At 38.3% G+C, this 16,368-nt stretch overlaps 1 long non-coding RNA gene across 1 annotated transcript in view; it reads right to left on the bottom strand.

Moving 5' to 3' along the window:
• LOC132652197 (uncharacterized) overlaps window positions 1–14,610 on the bottom strand; it is a 43,285-nt gene extending 28,675 nt beyond the window's left edge. Inside the window, exons 1-3 of the long non-coding RNA XR_009589675.1 lie at window positions 14,557–14,610; window positions 5,332–5,446; window positions 1,757–1,843 (exon numbers count right to left, since the gene is read on the bottom strand). This is a non-coding gene — a long non-coding RNA (uncharacterized LOC132652197). The remainder of the gene's footprint in view (window positions 1–1,756; window positions 1,844–5,331; window positions 5,447–14,556) is intronic.
• Window positions 14,611–16,368: the final 1,758 nt, after the last annotated feature.

Genomic DNA, 16,368 nt, shown 5'->3' with positions numbered 1-16,368 from the left:
ATGACAACTTTGAGGAGCTGGGTCTCTTCTTCCACTCTATTGATCCTGAGGATCAACTTCAGGACACCAGGCTTGGAGGCAAGGGCTCACTGAGCCATCTTGCTGGCTCACAAAAAAAAAAAGAAAGAAAGAAAATATCTTTATACTTTGTGGGGAATGTTGAGGTAAGCCTTTTAGAGGCCCATAGGAAATGGCAAGTGAAATGTCAGTGACTCCTACAGCCCCTCAAAAGGTCCTGCTCTACTGCACACGGTGTTGATCTACTAGGGACTCCTAGAACATGAGTGAAGTCTCAAAATAGATCCAAGGCTAGGGTGGTGACTGCTTCCCCCTTCTTTACGGAAGTCTCCTGAGGTGACCTTGTCCCCCCACATCTCCCACATTTCTTATAGTTGCAAGAACCTACTTGATTGTTATTGGTGTTGAGGCTAGCATGGGATGCTCCGATTGGACTTTCAGTCATTTAAAGGTTGTTACACTGAACAATAAAGTTAGATTTATTCCATTGAGTCTTGTCTCCAGAGTTTGATTCCCGGGATTCTGCATGGCCTTAGTCTCCATGCACCTCCTTTGCCTCAGTTCCTGATCCCTACTGTCCTAAATTTGATTTTACTCAGATTTTTGTAAAGGATAGATTTTCATTTTACACTGGATCCCATTTTACACCAGACTCTTACTGGAATCATACTTCAGTTCCACTTGTTCACCACCCTGCTGAGTGAACACGAGCCAAAGGCTTGTGGTGACACATGTGACCCCCCCATGTCTCATAGATGTGTGTGTATACATACACATTACACACACACACTACACATACACATTGCACATTACACACACACAATACACACACACATATACATATACTACACATACACACTGCACACTGCACATACACACATACACTACATATGCATATACATACATACATACACACACATACATACAAACACACATACACATACACACATATACATACACATAAATATTCATGCTATTTTTGAATGAAATCTCTTCAGAACTCGAATGCCCTTTGGATAATTTTGACACTATAGGCTTCCAGATTAAAAGTATGAACTGGCATCATAATCCTTGCATCTGTAGGCATATTGTCTTCAACAATGATCTTTAAAGGCTAAATGTCATCATACTACTACTGACTCAATCCTAACATAATTACCTCACAACAACCCAGAAAATATGTTGCTTATTTTCAAGCAGCAGCCTCTCTGGGAAAGTGGACATAGCCACAATGTCTTATCACTTCCTGAGTCGAGGGTAAAGAGGAGTTCTGGAAGGGTAGGAACTGAGGCCAGACCCACACACTCAGCTTAGCAATTTGGACAGAGAGCTGAAGATATTTTTCTCACCTATGGCATAACAATATTTTCTGAAAAGTGCCTGCAGGAATACAAGTGCATTGATCAATAAATAGTATAACTGCCTCAGAAAATTTCGGCAAGCAATTTGTCTAAGAAAAATAGTTTGTTCATCTGGGCAAACAGCTCACCTTTCCACACAATATATTTCTCACCTGGCCAACAGCTTGCAGATCAAATAATGGTTTATTTATTGAGATTCACTTTAATGCTCACATGGTGTCTATCAACTCAAAATTGTTATAACATAAAATTTGCTCACCCATAATAAGTTTTCTGCCTGGAAAGATGATAAGCTATTTGAAGCTTATGATTTTGTGAGGATTTTTCTCCATTTCCACCCTTGAGATACCACTGAGTTTGATAGGAAAGTACTTTACCTTTCATTGTTATGGTAGAAGTGGTAAGCTTAGGTTGGCTCAACAAGAGAGTTTGTTGGTGACCACAGCATACTCATCTCTAATAAACTGGTTCATTTCCCGATACAGATGAACAAACAAAAGCAGAAAGAAGAGCAATAATCAGACATTATTGTTAGAAATTTCTTTGTAAAATGACAATATAAATGAGCTTCTCTACCATCCTAAATTTTAATCCATGTTGTGTGAGGATAATTCAGTGCCACATGGCCACACTACACAAAGTGCTATATGTTCTCTCTCTCAGTTTGAACACGCATTACATTTACCATGGTAAGTTGGTAAACAATGCCTAGACAGAGAATGTCTCCCAGTTTCACCTGGGAGGTCATTGTAACTGAAATATCAAACAATTCCACAATTTTGTATCAGAAAGCAGATGAAGTTCAGGCTTAGCTAGATAATACTGGAAGAACTGCTGATTATATCTTGACTTCTTTGTAACCAGATTAAGTAAAATGTATCTGCTAGTCAATTACAATTGCAGGCCCTGCTCTGTATCAGACAATGCTCTAAGAAATGAGAATATACTTCCAGAACACACAATCATTAAATCAAATAATGTGATAAGATAAATTTACAAAACTAGTAATACAGATGTGTGATGATATTACCACCAGTTTCTTAATTTTTAATGTGGAAGTTCAAAACTGTTAAAGATGAATCTGGGAAGACAGCTTGGGGATTGATGACACATACTGACCTTTCAAAAGACCATATTTAAGGTCCTAGCAACCACTTTGGGTGACATGGACCATAAGTGCTGTAAGGGAGTCAATATCCTCCTCTGGCCTTTCCAGACAACAGCACTCACAGGCACCTAACCCTACCCAGAGACACATGTCTATACATTTTATTGTGTGTGATAATGGTGAGATTATAAAGTATCTCAGGTCTGGAGCATAGTTAAGAAAAACATCTGTAACTTATAATTTTAACAATACTATTTTATCAGGTTATTTTCAATTGAACTGCATTCAGTGCTTCTTTGAAGTGGTAAAAATGTGAGGAACATATTACAGTTTTCTAATCCTTGTTCTTATATAAAAATAAATTGTAAAGATTTGCTTTCTAAGATCGGATATATTTTAATTGTAGTAATATATATAAAATATTAAATTTACCATATAACTATCGTTAAGTATACAGTTTGCACAAATGCAACCATTACCACCAGAACTCTTTTATTCTGCCATCACTGAAACTCTGAACCTATCCAACACGAACTTATACCCAATGACTATTAATCACCCTTTGCCTACATGGTTGAGTATTCCAGTGACCTTATTCATTTCTGACTAGCTAGCTTTACCTGGATAATAACTTTAGGAATCATCCTTGTTATTCTATGTGGCAGAGTTTCCTTGCTTTATAATGCTGAGCAATATTCCACTTTTTTGTTTGTCTGTGTGTCTGTCAATGGATTTCGGGTGATGTATGCATTGGACTGTTGTCTTATGAACACGAGTCTAGAAATTCTTCTCCAATCCCCTGCTTTTATTTCTTTAAGGATTTTTCACCCTGTTTCCTATAGGAACTATAGCATTTTCTGTTCCTACCTATTGTGTACAAAGCTTCCTAAATTTTTCTCTATCTTATAACATTTATTATTTTCCTTTTTAAAAATAGCCATTCTGCTGGTAGAGGTAGTGCATGCTTGTAACCCCAGTGCTCAGGAGGCACAGTCAGGTGGGTCTCTGTGAGTTTGAGGCCAGCCTGGTCTACAAAGTGAGTGGAGGGCAGCCAAGGCTACACAGAGAAACCTAGTCTTGAAAAACAAACAAACAGCAGGACAGGAGTCTATCACAGAAGGCTTCTGAAAGACTGAACTCTGAAAGGTATCAAAGCAGATGCTGAGACTCATAGCCAAACTTTGGGCAGAGTGCAGGAAATCTTATGAAAAAAGGGGGAGATTGAGGAGAGAGGAGCTCCACAAGGAGAGCAACAGAACCAAAAATCTGGACAGAGGGGTCTTTTCTGAGATTGATACTCCAACTAAGGATCATGCATGGATATAACCTAGAACCCCTGAACAGATGTAGCCCATGGCCGCTCAGTGTCCAAGTGGGATTTCTAGTAAGGGGAACAGGGACTGTCTCTGACAAGAACTCAATGGCTAGCTCTTTGATCACCTTCCCCTGAGGAGGGAGCAGCTTCACCAGGCCACAGAGGAAGACAATGCAGACAGTTCTGATGAGACCTGAAAGGCTAGGGTCAGAGGAAAGGGGAGGAGGACCTCCCCTATCAGTGGAGTTGGGGAGGGGCATGAGAGAAGATAAGGGAGGACAGGTGGGATTGGTAGGGGATAAGGGAGGGATCTACAGCTGGGATACAAAGTCAATAAACTGTAATTTATTTTTTTAAAAATTCACTAAAAAAGAAAAACAAACAAAACCTGAAGTAGCCATCCTATGGTTTGTGAAGTAATAATTTATATGGGTTTTGTGTGTGTGTGTGTGTGTGTGTGTGTGTGTGTGTGTGTGTGTGTGCTGCTTCTATATATGTTTTGCTTACTTACTGAATTTATGTATCTTTTGCAGGAAACGTAAGTTAAAGCTCTTTGAGCAATTTTTTTGTCAGTCAGTTTTTTTATTTGTGTTGAATGAACATTTTATATATTCTGCACAGCAAACCCATATCATATGTGCTATATGGTATGCAGTATCTTCTCTTACTCTATCATTTGTGATTTTTGCAAATAACAAAGTGTTGTTATTAACTTCACTGCACACCTTTTTTTTTTTAACTTAAAAAGACTTTTTTTAAAAGTTTGACTAGATGGATGTCTGTATATCTGATGACTCAGTCTGCCTCCATCTTAGGCTTCAAAGCCATCTCATAGTAAAGACAAACCAGGCTCATTCTTGTTTATGATTAAACCTCTGTTTCTCAATGAGCTACGTCTCGCCTGTAACCTCAGTTACAAATTGTTCTGTACTGCCTGTTCCAGGAAACAGCAACCATGTCACCATTTCAAAACTTATTATAACCACATTGCAACCCTACCTTTGCTTCAAGAGGTTTTTATGACTTCCTTGTTAGGACAACCTTACAATCATTTCTTTGTTTTAAGAGGTCATTAAGACTAACTTGTCATACTTGCAGTCTGCTCCTGTAACTATGCCTGTCTTGCCCAACAAAGCCCTTATTTTGAAACCTGCGACTCCTGAGATATAAAAACCCTGTCTTCATCATATCCAATGGCAACTTCTTGAACCCTGCCTTCCAGGGAGGCAGCCCATGTACGTGAATTTGGCCTTGATGATATGGACAGGTGGGCTCTCTCTGCACATCTTTGAAATTTACACAGCAAATGTGTGCCTGGTGCCAGAGGTCAAGAGAGGCAGCCAGATCTCTTGGAGCTGTAGTTGTTTGTAGATGTGAACTGTTCTGTGGGTGCTGGGAACCAAAGCTGGGCTCTCTGCAAAATCAGCAAGTGTTATTAACCAATGAGCCATCTTTCCAGTTCCAGGTTTTATTTTTGTGCAGTTAAATTCATCTCTTTTAAAAACAAAAACACGTTTGTTGACACTTACCTGTGCAACCACAAGAGTGACTCCAATTTCCCCAAAATTTATGGTTAAAATCATGTTGTAGTTGTACTTGTTCTGAAAGCCAGAATTTATTCAAGCAGAGTCTGTCCGTTTACTGCTGTGAATGAAAAATAGATTTGGATAAGTCCGTTAAAATACATGTATTCATAATGATCCACTCCACTCTTCAATTGAGGATAAAGGGAAAAAATAATACCACAGTATTTCATGTTTAGTGGGAAATACAACTAAAAATATAAAACAGACAAATCTTTCCAAGCTGGAAGTGTGACATAATCACAAGCAAAAGCAAGACACCTCACTGTGCTGGTCTTGCTTTGCCCACAAGTCTGCTGTGCCTCCTGCTGCACTCTGCTGACAGCCTTTTATTTCTATGCAAACAAGTGGCATCGCTCTGTAAGATAAGTAGTACTATATTGGGAGACTGGAAATCTGCCTGCTTTGTTCTTGGAGGAGAGTGAGACCAGAAGCCAGTGGAGATGAGAGAGCTTTTCCACCAACAGCTTCAATACAATCGCATTTAAAAATTAATTGCTGGAGTTGGAGTGATGACTTGGTGCTTAAAAGTGCCTAGTGCTAAGCAGGGCACTCATGTTTAACTCCCAATATGCACACAGAAAGGCTCACAGCCAACCGTGGCTCCAGATTTCAGGAATCTGACTCCCACTTTCATTAGCGCTTTATTCATGCACACATGTATACACTCATACATAAAACACACACACACTCATACATAAGCACACACACACACACACACCAAAAAAAAAAAAAAAAAAAAAATACAACTGTACTATGGGGCTATCTCTTCATTAAAGGACATGTTCTAGAAAAAAAAATTCAAATAAAAGCCAAGTATGATAACATACACTTTTAGTTACCAGCACTCTAGGAGCAGAGGCAATGTAGGTCTCTAAGGTTGAGACCAGCTTGCTCTTCCTAGGGAGTTCAAGTCTAACCAGAGCAATATGGCCTCAAAAAGTTTTAAAGTACACACACACAGCTTTAAAAGTAGCTATTACGGAGAAGCAACAAAGAATGTTGGTGACATAAATGGTCAAGAAGTCAATGTGGGGACAACTTCAACATGTCTATAGTGTGAAGCTTATCGTAGGAGGCAGGAGACACTGTATGGGAGTAAGCAAGGGAAAGGCAGATCAGACGGTAGAGGGGGAAAGAGAGAGACTCAGCAGCCAAAACCCCAACTCTACAGATACCCTTAGGTACTAAAACAAGGTACAAAACTCGCAATGATTTGGGTGCTGTGGTGATGACTCTCCTCTTGACTTGTGGTTTTCACAGTTGCACAGAGACTGTGGCTATCTAAACAGTGTTGGAAGACAGCTTTGTGGTTTTTATTTTATTTTATTTTTATTTTTTTTACGATTATAAAATAGACCTCCTGCCTAAAAACTGCTTTCACTCTCTTTGTTGAAGTCCAACGTTGGCCCCTTAGAAGTTTATATTTATATAAATTTATGTATGTCATTATGTAAATATATAGAGCTGAAATTTCTCTCTCAAGAATTTCTCACTCTCTATGTACTAGGAAGTGCAGTTTTCATAAAAGGTGAATTATTGTTTGCTTATATCAATAGCCATGTTTTAGACTGTTTGTGGCTATGGAAGAATCCCTGAGATAAACAAGTTAAGGAAGACAGATATCTTTTACTCACACTTTTGATATTTTTCACCAAAGGACATTAGATTTTGCTACTTCTGAGCCAGTAGCAATGCAAAACCACATGGCAGGACAATCAGGCTCGCATCATGACAGACTGGGGTGGGGGGAGGTGTGCAAAATAGAACAGGAGAGTCTGAGACAGGGCAGGGGCCCTGGGCAATGAGGAGGCCCTGAGAAGTAGGCCCCAGTGACCTCCTTCTTCTAGAGAGGCTACCTAGAAGGTCCTACCACCACACAAAGTCTATATAATTGAGGAGTAGATCCACGGAGGAGGGAGGCACCATCACAGTCCAAGGACTTACCCGTCCCTACTCCTAGACATCATTGCATTGGCAACTGAGCCTACAACTTGAAAACCTCTGAGGAGACACTTTATACCCATATGGTAATGAGTTACAATGGGCTTTCTTCTTATATCGCAGTGAATTCATGGCTTTTTGGTGAATTGATGTTTTCGTTCTTCTTGAACTTTTTCTTCCAGATGCTAAAATTGTCCTGATGCAGGAGTTAAGATGACTCCCATCAAACCATTCCCAGTGACATCAGGAGTGATTCTGGGTATCCTGATCCATTCTCATAGAGGAGAAAAGCTTCACAAGAGGCTGCCTGGTCAAACCTGAATATTTTCTGCCAGTACTTGGAGCCAGTCATTGTGTAAGATGCCGTGATTGGGGAGGTAAGGTTAAGAGAGTAGAGTTGCACACCACCCTGATATGAATATTGCTTTTAGGTTTTTTTTATGGTAAGACATTCAACATTTTGTTTAATCCTGAGGATTCCTCTAATGCATTTTTGAGACATATGTATTTCACTATTTGCTAATAAAGATATTTCATGATTTTATTAAATTAAGGTGATGAATTATGTTAAGTATTATATCCTTCCTACTTTATACCTTGATCTTTTTGAAGGTAGATTAAAATATCCAACTATTATTACATTCTCCATTTCACCATTCCTTCCATTACTTTTTACTCTGAACATTTACAGGTGTGTGTGTTTGTGTGTGTGGTCATCTTTTGGAACTGAAGATATGACCCAGCAGATAAAGTTTCTGCAACACAGTATAAGGACCAGAGTTCAGATCTGGTACCTTGTACAAATATGGTAATATGCATTAGTAAACCCAGCAGTGTACAAATGAAACAAGCAGATTCCTGAACACACTGGACAGGAAACTTGGCCAAACCAAAGAACTTCAGGTATAGCATACTGTCTCAATAAATGTGAAAAAGTATTGAACAACACAACCAGCATCCACTTCTGGCCTCTACATGCAGACCACATGTACCTGCACACATAAGACACACATGATCTCTCACACACTAATATGTACATATACCACACCAAGGCACACATTTCACACACTCTAAATAAGTACATTGCTTCTCCCTGAAGGGGGAACAGCTTTACCAGGCCAAAAGGTTAGGGTCAGATGGAAGGGGAGGAGGACCTCCCCTATCAGTGATCTGGGGGAGGGGCAAGGGAAGAAAAGGGGGAGGGGTGGAATTGGGAGGGGATGAGGGAAAGGGCTACAGCTGACATACAAAGTGAATAAATTGTAATTAATAAAAAAATAATTAATTAACATTTGAATATCTTGCATTACTAACTGTGCTTTTATCTAAGAATATTTCTTTCCTTCAAGTAAATTCTGGCACATACTACATTATCATTCTAGATCAACTATTGCTACTGTTGGCCAGTGGACAACTAGTAGATGGACTGTAGATGAGCTTAAGGTTTTCATTTATTCATGTTTGGATCAGAATCAGATTAGGGTACTCAGCCCATCTTCTTTTGTGTGTGTGTAATTTTTGGGATGCCTGCCATGTCTGCCATGCCTGCTGTGTTGTTCTATACTGTCTAATCACATAGTGTTGGACCTCACTCTCGTTAGATAAGGGCACCTGTTTTCACTGGGAAGTTCTTCTCTGCCTTTTTAGGTTCTTGTCATACTCTGAGGGCTCTGAAGTAGATGTATTTGATAAATTGTTACAGGCCTGTGGCTGTCTCTTGATTCTACAAATGCTGTAGAGTGGAAATGGCTTGTGAAATAAATGTGAAATAAAAACAAAGGGATGGAAAGGCTTCCATCAAGGGATGGAAGCCAACAGAAATTATGAAATGCATACATTTTAAAAGACTGAAACAGAGAAAGAATGGATAGTAATTGCATTTGAAAAGTGAAGAAAAAGGCATCTGAATGAATTCTAGGTTAATCAAAATTATTGAAAGTATGTGCATTTTAGCACTATGTCACTTTAAACAAAGCCTAAGAATATTCATTCTGGTGCAAGAACTTAGTACAAAAATAGATATAAAATTATTTACAATGCCTCTATGTTATAAAACTTTTCCTGGGAGACATGAACATCCAGTGATACTAGGCAGAATACCAATGACAAATTCCAGCTTGGTCTGTGAGATGTTTTCTTTTCAGGGTAGGAGCATAGTTACTGACAGGAGCATTGATAAAAATGAATGAAATCAATATGGATGACTCAAAGTCAGTTGCTTTACTGAAAAACCCACTTCAGCATGGATAATGACTTACAAATTTGCATCTCTGGAATTCCCTGCCCATAACTATCTCCTATCCACACCAACTGCTTATTGCTTTTATAATGAAGCTGCATTTTTTTTTAATCCTATAACTTTCTTGAGTTGATGGAGCCTTATGAGTTCTATGAGCTTCCCTTCTTCTCCCTGGGAGAGGAAATTTAAATTCAGAGTAAATAACTCTCTATATGTGATATGAATTCAAATCACTTAAAACTGTAATGATCTATTCCTATCAGTCCTGTAAAGTCTTTGACGGTGCTGTTGAATGTTAACAGCTGCCACTTGAACGTAAGCGCTCAATAGCAAACTAAGGAACTTCAAAATCTTTTTTTTATTGAAAAATTTCTTCACACAATATATGCTGATAAAGTTTTCCCCTCCTCCTACTGCTCTCAGTTCCTTCCCACCTCCCCAGCTACCCAACTTTACACCCATTCTTTCTCTCTTTAGAAGGTAAACAAAACAGAATTTTAAAAAGAAAGAAATTCAAAGAAACACAGAACCAACTTCTAAATCTTGTCAATCACCAAGACAAACTTAAGTAACATTTTTAAAACAATTAAAAACATACTATTTTTATACTAAAAACTCTAAGTGCATTATGTCATGACTGCCACAAGTAATAAGAAAAATGATGCTTTTAAGAGGAGCTGTCAATTATCTTTAAAAGAGCTGTCAAACTTTCCTCCCTATGCAATATATTCTAAGGGGGTTTTAAAAATAACGCTTATTTCCTTTCCAATTTTCTTCACTCCTTCAGCAAACACTGATTATTTTCCCTGGTGTCCTGAATAAAGATTGAAATCAGTGTGGATCTGAGGTTTATTATTTGATTAGTGCACCTGAATCATTAATGATATGAGCTCAACCCTTAAAATAGTTTGAATAAAGAGCTCTTGTCACACAGGTCACACAAAGGAAGGCCAGTAAGGCCAGCCTTTATTTCTAGACATTAATATTTACCACTAACCTTATTTCAGAAAAAAAAAAAAAGTGAATTCTAAAATATGTTATGGTGGCATTTTCGAACCATTTTTTAACATTAGTTTTTAAACACATATAATGTAGTAAAAGATAAACACAAAGAGGTGGGGGACAAGTCAACAAAAGGGACTTTGGGATAATTCTACCCAAAGTTGGGGGTCAGAAGGTGAACAAATTCTGTCTTATAGCTTTGACTTCCTGGCAGTTGGAAGACAAAATGAAATAAGGCATCAAGTCTTGCCATCATGCCGTAAGGAAAAAGCAGTTCTTGGAGACAGCAGGAGCACATCTCCCATTAGAAAGAATTTCAATTTCAAAAAGCATCATATGAAACTCTGTGTGTTTTGTTAGACTCCTCAGTAATTTGCAAGGGATGAAAATGTATTTTCCATGTGATTATTGTTCCATGTTTACCAAATCAAAACACAAGAGGGTTTGCAGAGATCAATCGATGGTTAAGACCACTGCTTACTCTTATAGAGGACAAGGGTTCTGTTTCCAGCAACCATTTCTGATGGATCACAACTGCCTGCAACTCTACCAACGGGGGAATGGATGTCATCTTTTGAGTTCTTATTAAACTGGATAGTATTAAATATCACCTCAGAGAATGTACTTAAAGATGATGCAATCCCTGGCCAATCCAACCGCACATGTGGGTCAAGGGCCACCACAACACCAGTGAAAACAGTTCACAAGCGGGAACCTTGAGCACACTGCAAAGCCTGCAGGCAGCACAACAGATGGGAGAGTGTCCTTTCCAAGTGACTCAGTTGTTCTAAACTTGTCCCAGAGAGCTGGCCTTCTGCTAGCTATCTTCACTGCAGAATCTTCATTGCATTTTTTCTAACAGAAACCTCAGCAGCTTGGCTAGTTTTCTCTAGTGGGGAGGAGGGGCCTAGTGAATCTGGCCAGTTTTACGGACTTCCTGGAGCTATTTTTAGTTGTTTGGCTTACTTCTAAAGAAGAATGGTGGAACGAAGGGATATTATTATCTTGGAGGAAACTGTTACAAAACAGATGGCAGCAATGAAAAGACACATTCTATCTTCAGAGATGTGAAAATGTAAACAAAACCAAATATATTTCTAATTAATTAAAAAAATATCACTATCTTCTAAGATAAATTATGCTATTTTCCAATGATAGCAAAAGAAACTAATGGAGTTTAAAAGCCTCATCTAGATGTGGGACATGGTGATAGGTGGATCAGGATCTGGGGCATGATGAAGAATAACCTGTGCAATATAAGACCCTGTCTCAAAAATGACAAGAGAAACAGCAACAAAAATACTCAGAATGACACTAGTTTCTTTCCATCTGCTCTCACTGTACAGCCTTGTCAGCTCAGTTTGAATAGTAAAACTGTGTATTTTGTTTTAACTGAAACAGGCTGCTATCTCTTTCTCTTTCCATGATTCTATCAAGATTCTTTTATGTGGAACTCCTGCTTCTTGGGTTTTATTCATTTTAGACAACTTGACAGTAAGAACTAGAGAAATGAACTTACTTTCTTAAACATCCTTGGCCCGAATGTTCTCTTCTGTTGTCTTATAATCACTTCATAGTTTGTGATTCACCTTTAGTTCTATGTTCAATTTAGACTGAAATTTTTGGAAATATGTGCATTCTGTCTTATTCATCACTTTACATGTCCAGTTGCTACCACATCATTTACATGAAACAATACTGCACACACATTCCTCCAGCCTCTTCTCATTTGAGTTTCGGTGAGGTTTCCTGTTTATGTTCTTTTCCTTTTGTCGAGCTGGCATGTTTTTATTAAACTGAGGCAAAGATAATGAACAGGAAGAGTCATCTCATTTTAGATGTCACTTATTTGAAATTCCTTCCCTTGTTAGTGTCTATACTCTCCCAAGATGTAACTAATTCTACTATAGAATGGAGCTCTTCACAGAAAAGCAACCTGCATGCAGTTTGCGCATCAGGTTAGCCTGTTGTTTCCATTCCTTTAGACCACTGCATGGCCAATGCTAGCATGGTTACTGTGCACATAGTAGGTGAGCCATGAATATTTGTGAAAAGTAACTGTGTTACATATGCGTCCTCTTCTAATTACATCAAAAGCAATTTCATTTCAATATTGTCAAAACCATTTCCGCTATCAGTCATTAAACTCGCCTGGAAATTAACTTTACCAATGAAGCAAGTTTATCTCACATAACACACTGAAGAAATTGCAAAGCAAGAAAAACCAAGCTTTTAAAACCTCTTTTAAATGTTCCTTATAATTTTGGTGAAAATAACATTAGGAAGTGTGGGGGGTTTTCCCTTTTGTTCTTTCTTTCTCTCTTTCTTTTTTCTTTAATTCTTTCTCTTTAAGCAAACTCCAGGCAGGAATGAAAAGAAATCTTTTTCTCCATTTTAAACTTGCCCTCATGATTAGAGATTACAATTAGTATCTTTCATTTTTACTGTGATCCTAGGTAGAACTTAAAGAATTTCCCAGAGTAGAATAGTTTTTTGTTGTTGTTGTTGTTGTTTGTTGTATGTTTGATTTTTACATTCTTATGTAACCACATAACCATAGCCTTTACTATTGGCTGAGTAGTTTGAAGACTCTACATCTCTTAAATTTGAAAATCCAAAAGACTCCAATGCTTCATTTCCTTAGTAAAAGAAGAAACTAATCTGAAAAGTGAACTTTTTTTCACATCAGTCCCTGTCCCAAAATTACTCAGCCAATAGTAATGGCAGAAAGGGAGAGGACGAGCTAGGAGAGGATACCAGTTATAAAGTATATTTCCTGACAAAGGCAGAACACATCCTTCATTCACAGTGGTACTTTTAGTATGAGTCAATCTGTTGGAGTTGGAATGCCAGTTCCTGTAGTCTCCTTCCCTAGCTATCTTCTTATCAGAGTTGGCCATGGGAAGAATTTATGAAAGATTTGGATGCTAGAGGTCACCATTACACTTGAAAGTCAGGCGATTACAGATGTGGAAATGATGCACAAGGCCAGGAAATCCAGAGAACTCCCTTTGTACTCCACCTCATCTGCTTCTCTTGTTGATGGCCAGCTGTCCCAGAAACAGCAATGGTTCTGGAATGGTTCTGCAGGCCCTCTCTGGAAACCTTTTTCTGGGGTCTGGCTTTGAGTATCTTTGGCAAAGCCCATGAGCTATTTTCTCTGATCCTCTAACTGCTCCTTACAAACTCCTCTTCCCCTGTGACTCTTACACTTGTGGATGCTGGCATTTTTGCAGAGTATGCTTTATTTCACAATATGCAGAGTGCCTCTGCTGCCGCCTTTGCTAATACATCCAATTAGCACGTTAATTGCCACATCCTACACATCACTTTTATTGGTGAAAAAGTTTGCTATGCTGATACTTTGAAGATGTTAATTATAATGGAACAGCTGTTATGGCATAAATTGTCATACACACTTTCAAATAGAGTCTAACCTTTGACATTCAAATATGTACAATAAAAAACTTAATGTAATGCTTTTACTTCTCAAAGTATCAACAAGTGAGTCACATAAGCTAAAGCTATGATTAAAGAAAAGCCTTTTCACATTAAAGATCCGAAACTGGGTATTACAGAACATGCCAGTAATCCCAGCCAGAGGGAAGCTTCAGCGGGAGGATTACCTCAAGTCAACTGCACAACACAGGGAGGTCCTGTCACAACAAACAGAAAAACAACATAATCTAGGAACCTCTCCAACTTCGTATTCTCAAACCTTACTAGTGAAGAGAAAATGCCTTACTTTCTCCTCTTCCCAAATGCAAAGGTGACATATACCTAACAATATTGAGCAAACTAAAGCATAAAGCTGAACAGGTCAGGAAAAAACAGCATTTGTTACTATAAGGATTATTTCTTTTTTTTTTTTTTGACATAAGGAGGCTACTAGCTCTGTAACTCAGCACCAGTACCACGAAGGAATCCCACTGGATTTTAATTGTAAAGGAACCAGTTCTGTGAGAGGTCTTAAAGATACAGCTTACCAGTTGCTGCCCACATGTGCCCACTCGTCTGGCTTCTGTTGCAGTTTACTAAGTGGATATTGACCTGTTGGTTGGCTGAAGAAATGAAGAAATGAACAAAGAGCATCTCTTTCTTGCCATTAGTATGTAGGAGACTGATGCTATTAGAAGTGAGTCTTTCTATTATGTGCTGCCAATCTGCTCTCAGCCAGGCTGTTTCTGAAAAATGTTGGTACGAATACAACCTTCAATATTTCTTCCACATTGACTGTAAATAAAATCTAGGCATAAATCATCAAAAGTAAATACCAGTGAGCACTTTAATCCTTTGTAATAAATCAGGGAAATGGGGAGCCTGTGCCTGATGATGAAGCTTTAGTGTAGGTCAAAGCAGCAGTTTGCTGAAGAACCAGCACATTAGAAAACATAGAACGTTTTGCTAAAGACTGAGAGTTTCTCTGGGATGCAGGCGTGCTTTGTATTTCTTCCTGTCTTTTCTAGTTATTATGTGGGAATGTTTTCCTTCTACAAGCCTCATCAAATGAGTGCAAGCTTGTGTTCTCAGAATGGCTGCCATCTCAAGTAGTTTAACTAAGCGATAGACATGATAGAAAACTGCTTACAAAACCCCTCTGCCCTCAAATCTCTCTAACAGAGGAGATGAGATACATTCATAAAAAATTTTAATACGAAGTGAAATACTTTCCATGGCATAAGTAGATTAAGTTTTACCAAAGCCTCAGATCATGGGACTCTTCTGGCACAGGTAACAGTGATTCACCTCGTAGAGCTTCTGAAATTATTTTAACCTAGTTTTATCAAACCAGGGTAGACTGTATGTTATGAAAGTTTACAAAAACAAAACAAAAACCAGATAATTTTAAATTCCAAGTAAATAACCACAAACATTTACAAGACTGTACCATGAATTATTTAGGACTTACTTACACTAGAATTTACTTGTTTGTTCTCTGACTTTTAACTGTAATCAAAATACCGTTGGTTTGGAAATCAAAATAACCCTTACATTTTCTTTTTCAGAGTGATTACAGCAGATTGTTAAACTGCTTTGTGCCAAACCATTGTGAACTCAATGTTAGTATTTTTCAACCAAATCTAGAACCCATAACAAAAACAAAAGCATCGATATAGTCTGCCTTTGGACTTCTGTAGTAGTCAGTCTTGACTGTCAGCTTACCTAGGTTTAGAATCATCTAGGAAACAGACTTCTGGGAATGGCTATGAGAGTGTTTCCAGTTAGGTAATGTGGAGAAACACCCACCTTGACTGTGGGCAATACCATCTGTGTGTTGAGGCCCCAGAATGAATAAAAAAAGAAAAGGAGAAATAAGCATCAATATGCATATATAGGACTTCCTGACTACGTAGATCCAAGGTGGTAAGCTGCCTCCTACTCTCACTCTTAATGATTTCCCACCACGAGGGCTACATTCTTTCTAAAATCATGAGCCAAAATAAATTGTTCTTCCTGTAAGTCATTTTAGACAGATATTTGGTCACAGTAATTAAGAAAAGTAACTTCCATGTGCAGTATGGCATTTCAAGTTTAAATATAGTATTAAAACATCAAATGTAAGCACTAGAAAAGTAGAATGAGGGCAAATCAAACCCATCCCACTCGGAGGAGGGAAGAAGTGGAAAAGGAAAGTGTGCAAAAACATCAAAATAAATGCAAAAGATGAAAGAAATACCGAGGGGGCACGGCAAGTAAAAACTGTAAGACAGACTTGGGGTAAGAGCAACCCAGGAACAGCAAGTAGAATTGCTTCAAAAGACAGAGAATAAGACTAAATTAGAAAACAACTGTGATCC

Source organism: Meriones unguiculatus, chromosome 2 (assembly GCF_030254825.1).
Source record: "Meriones unguiculatus strain TT.TT164.6M chromosome 2, Bangor_MerUng_6.1, whole genome shotgun sequence".
Classification (NCBI taxonomy): Eukaryota; Metazoa; Chordata; class Mammalia; order Rodentia; family Muridae; genus Meriones; species Meriones unguiculatus.
The sequence above is the reverse complement of the archived record's forward strand: the minus strand, read 5'-3'. Positions and strand labels throughout refer to the sequence as shown.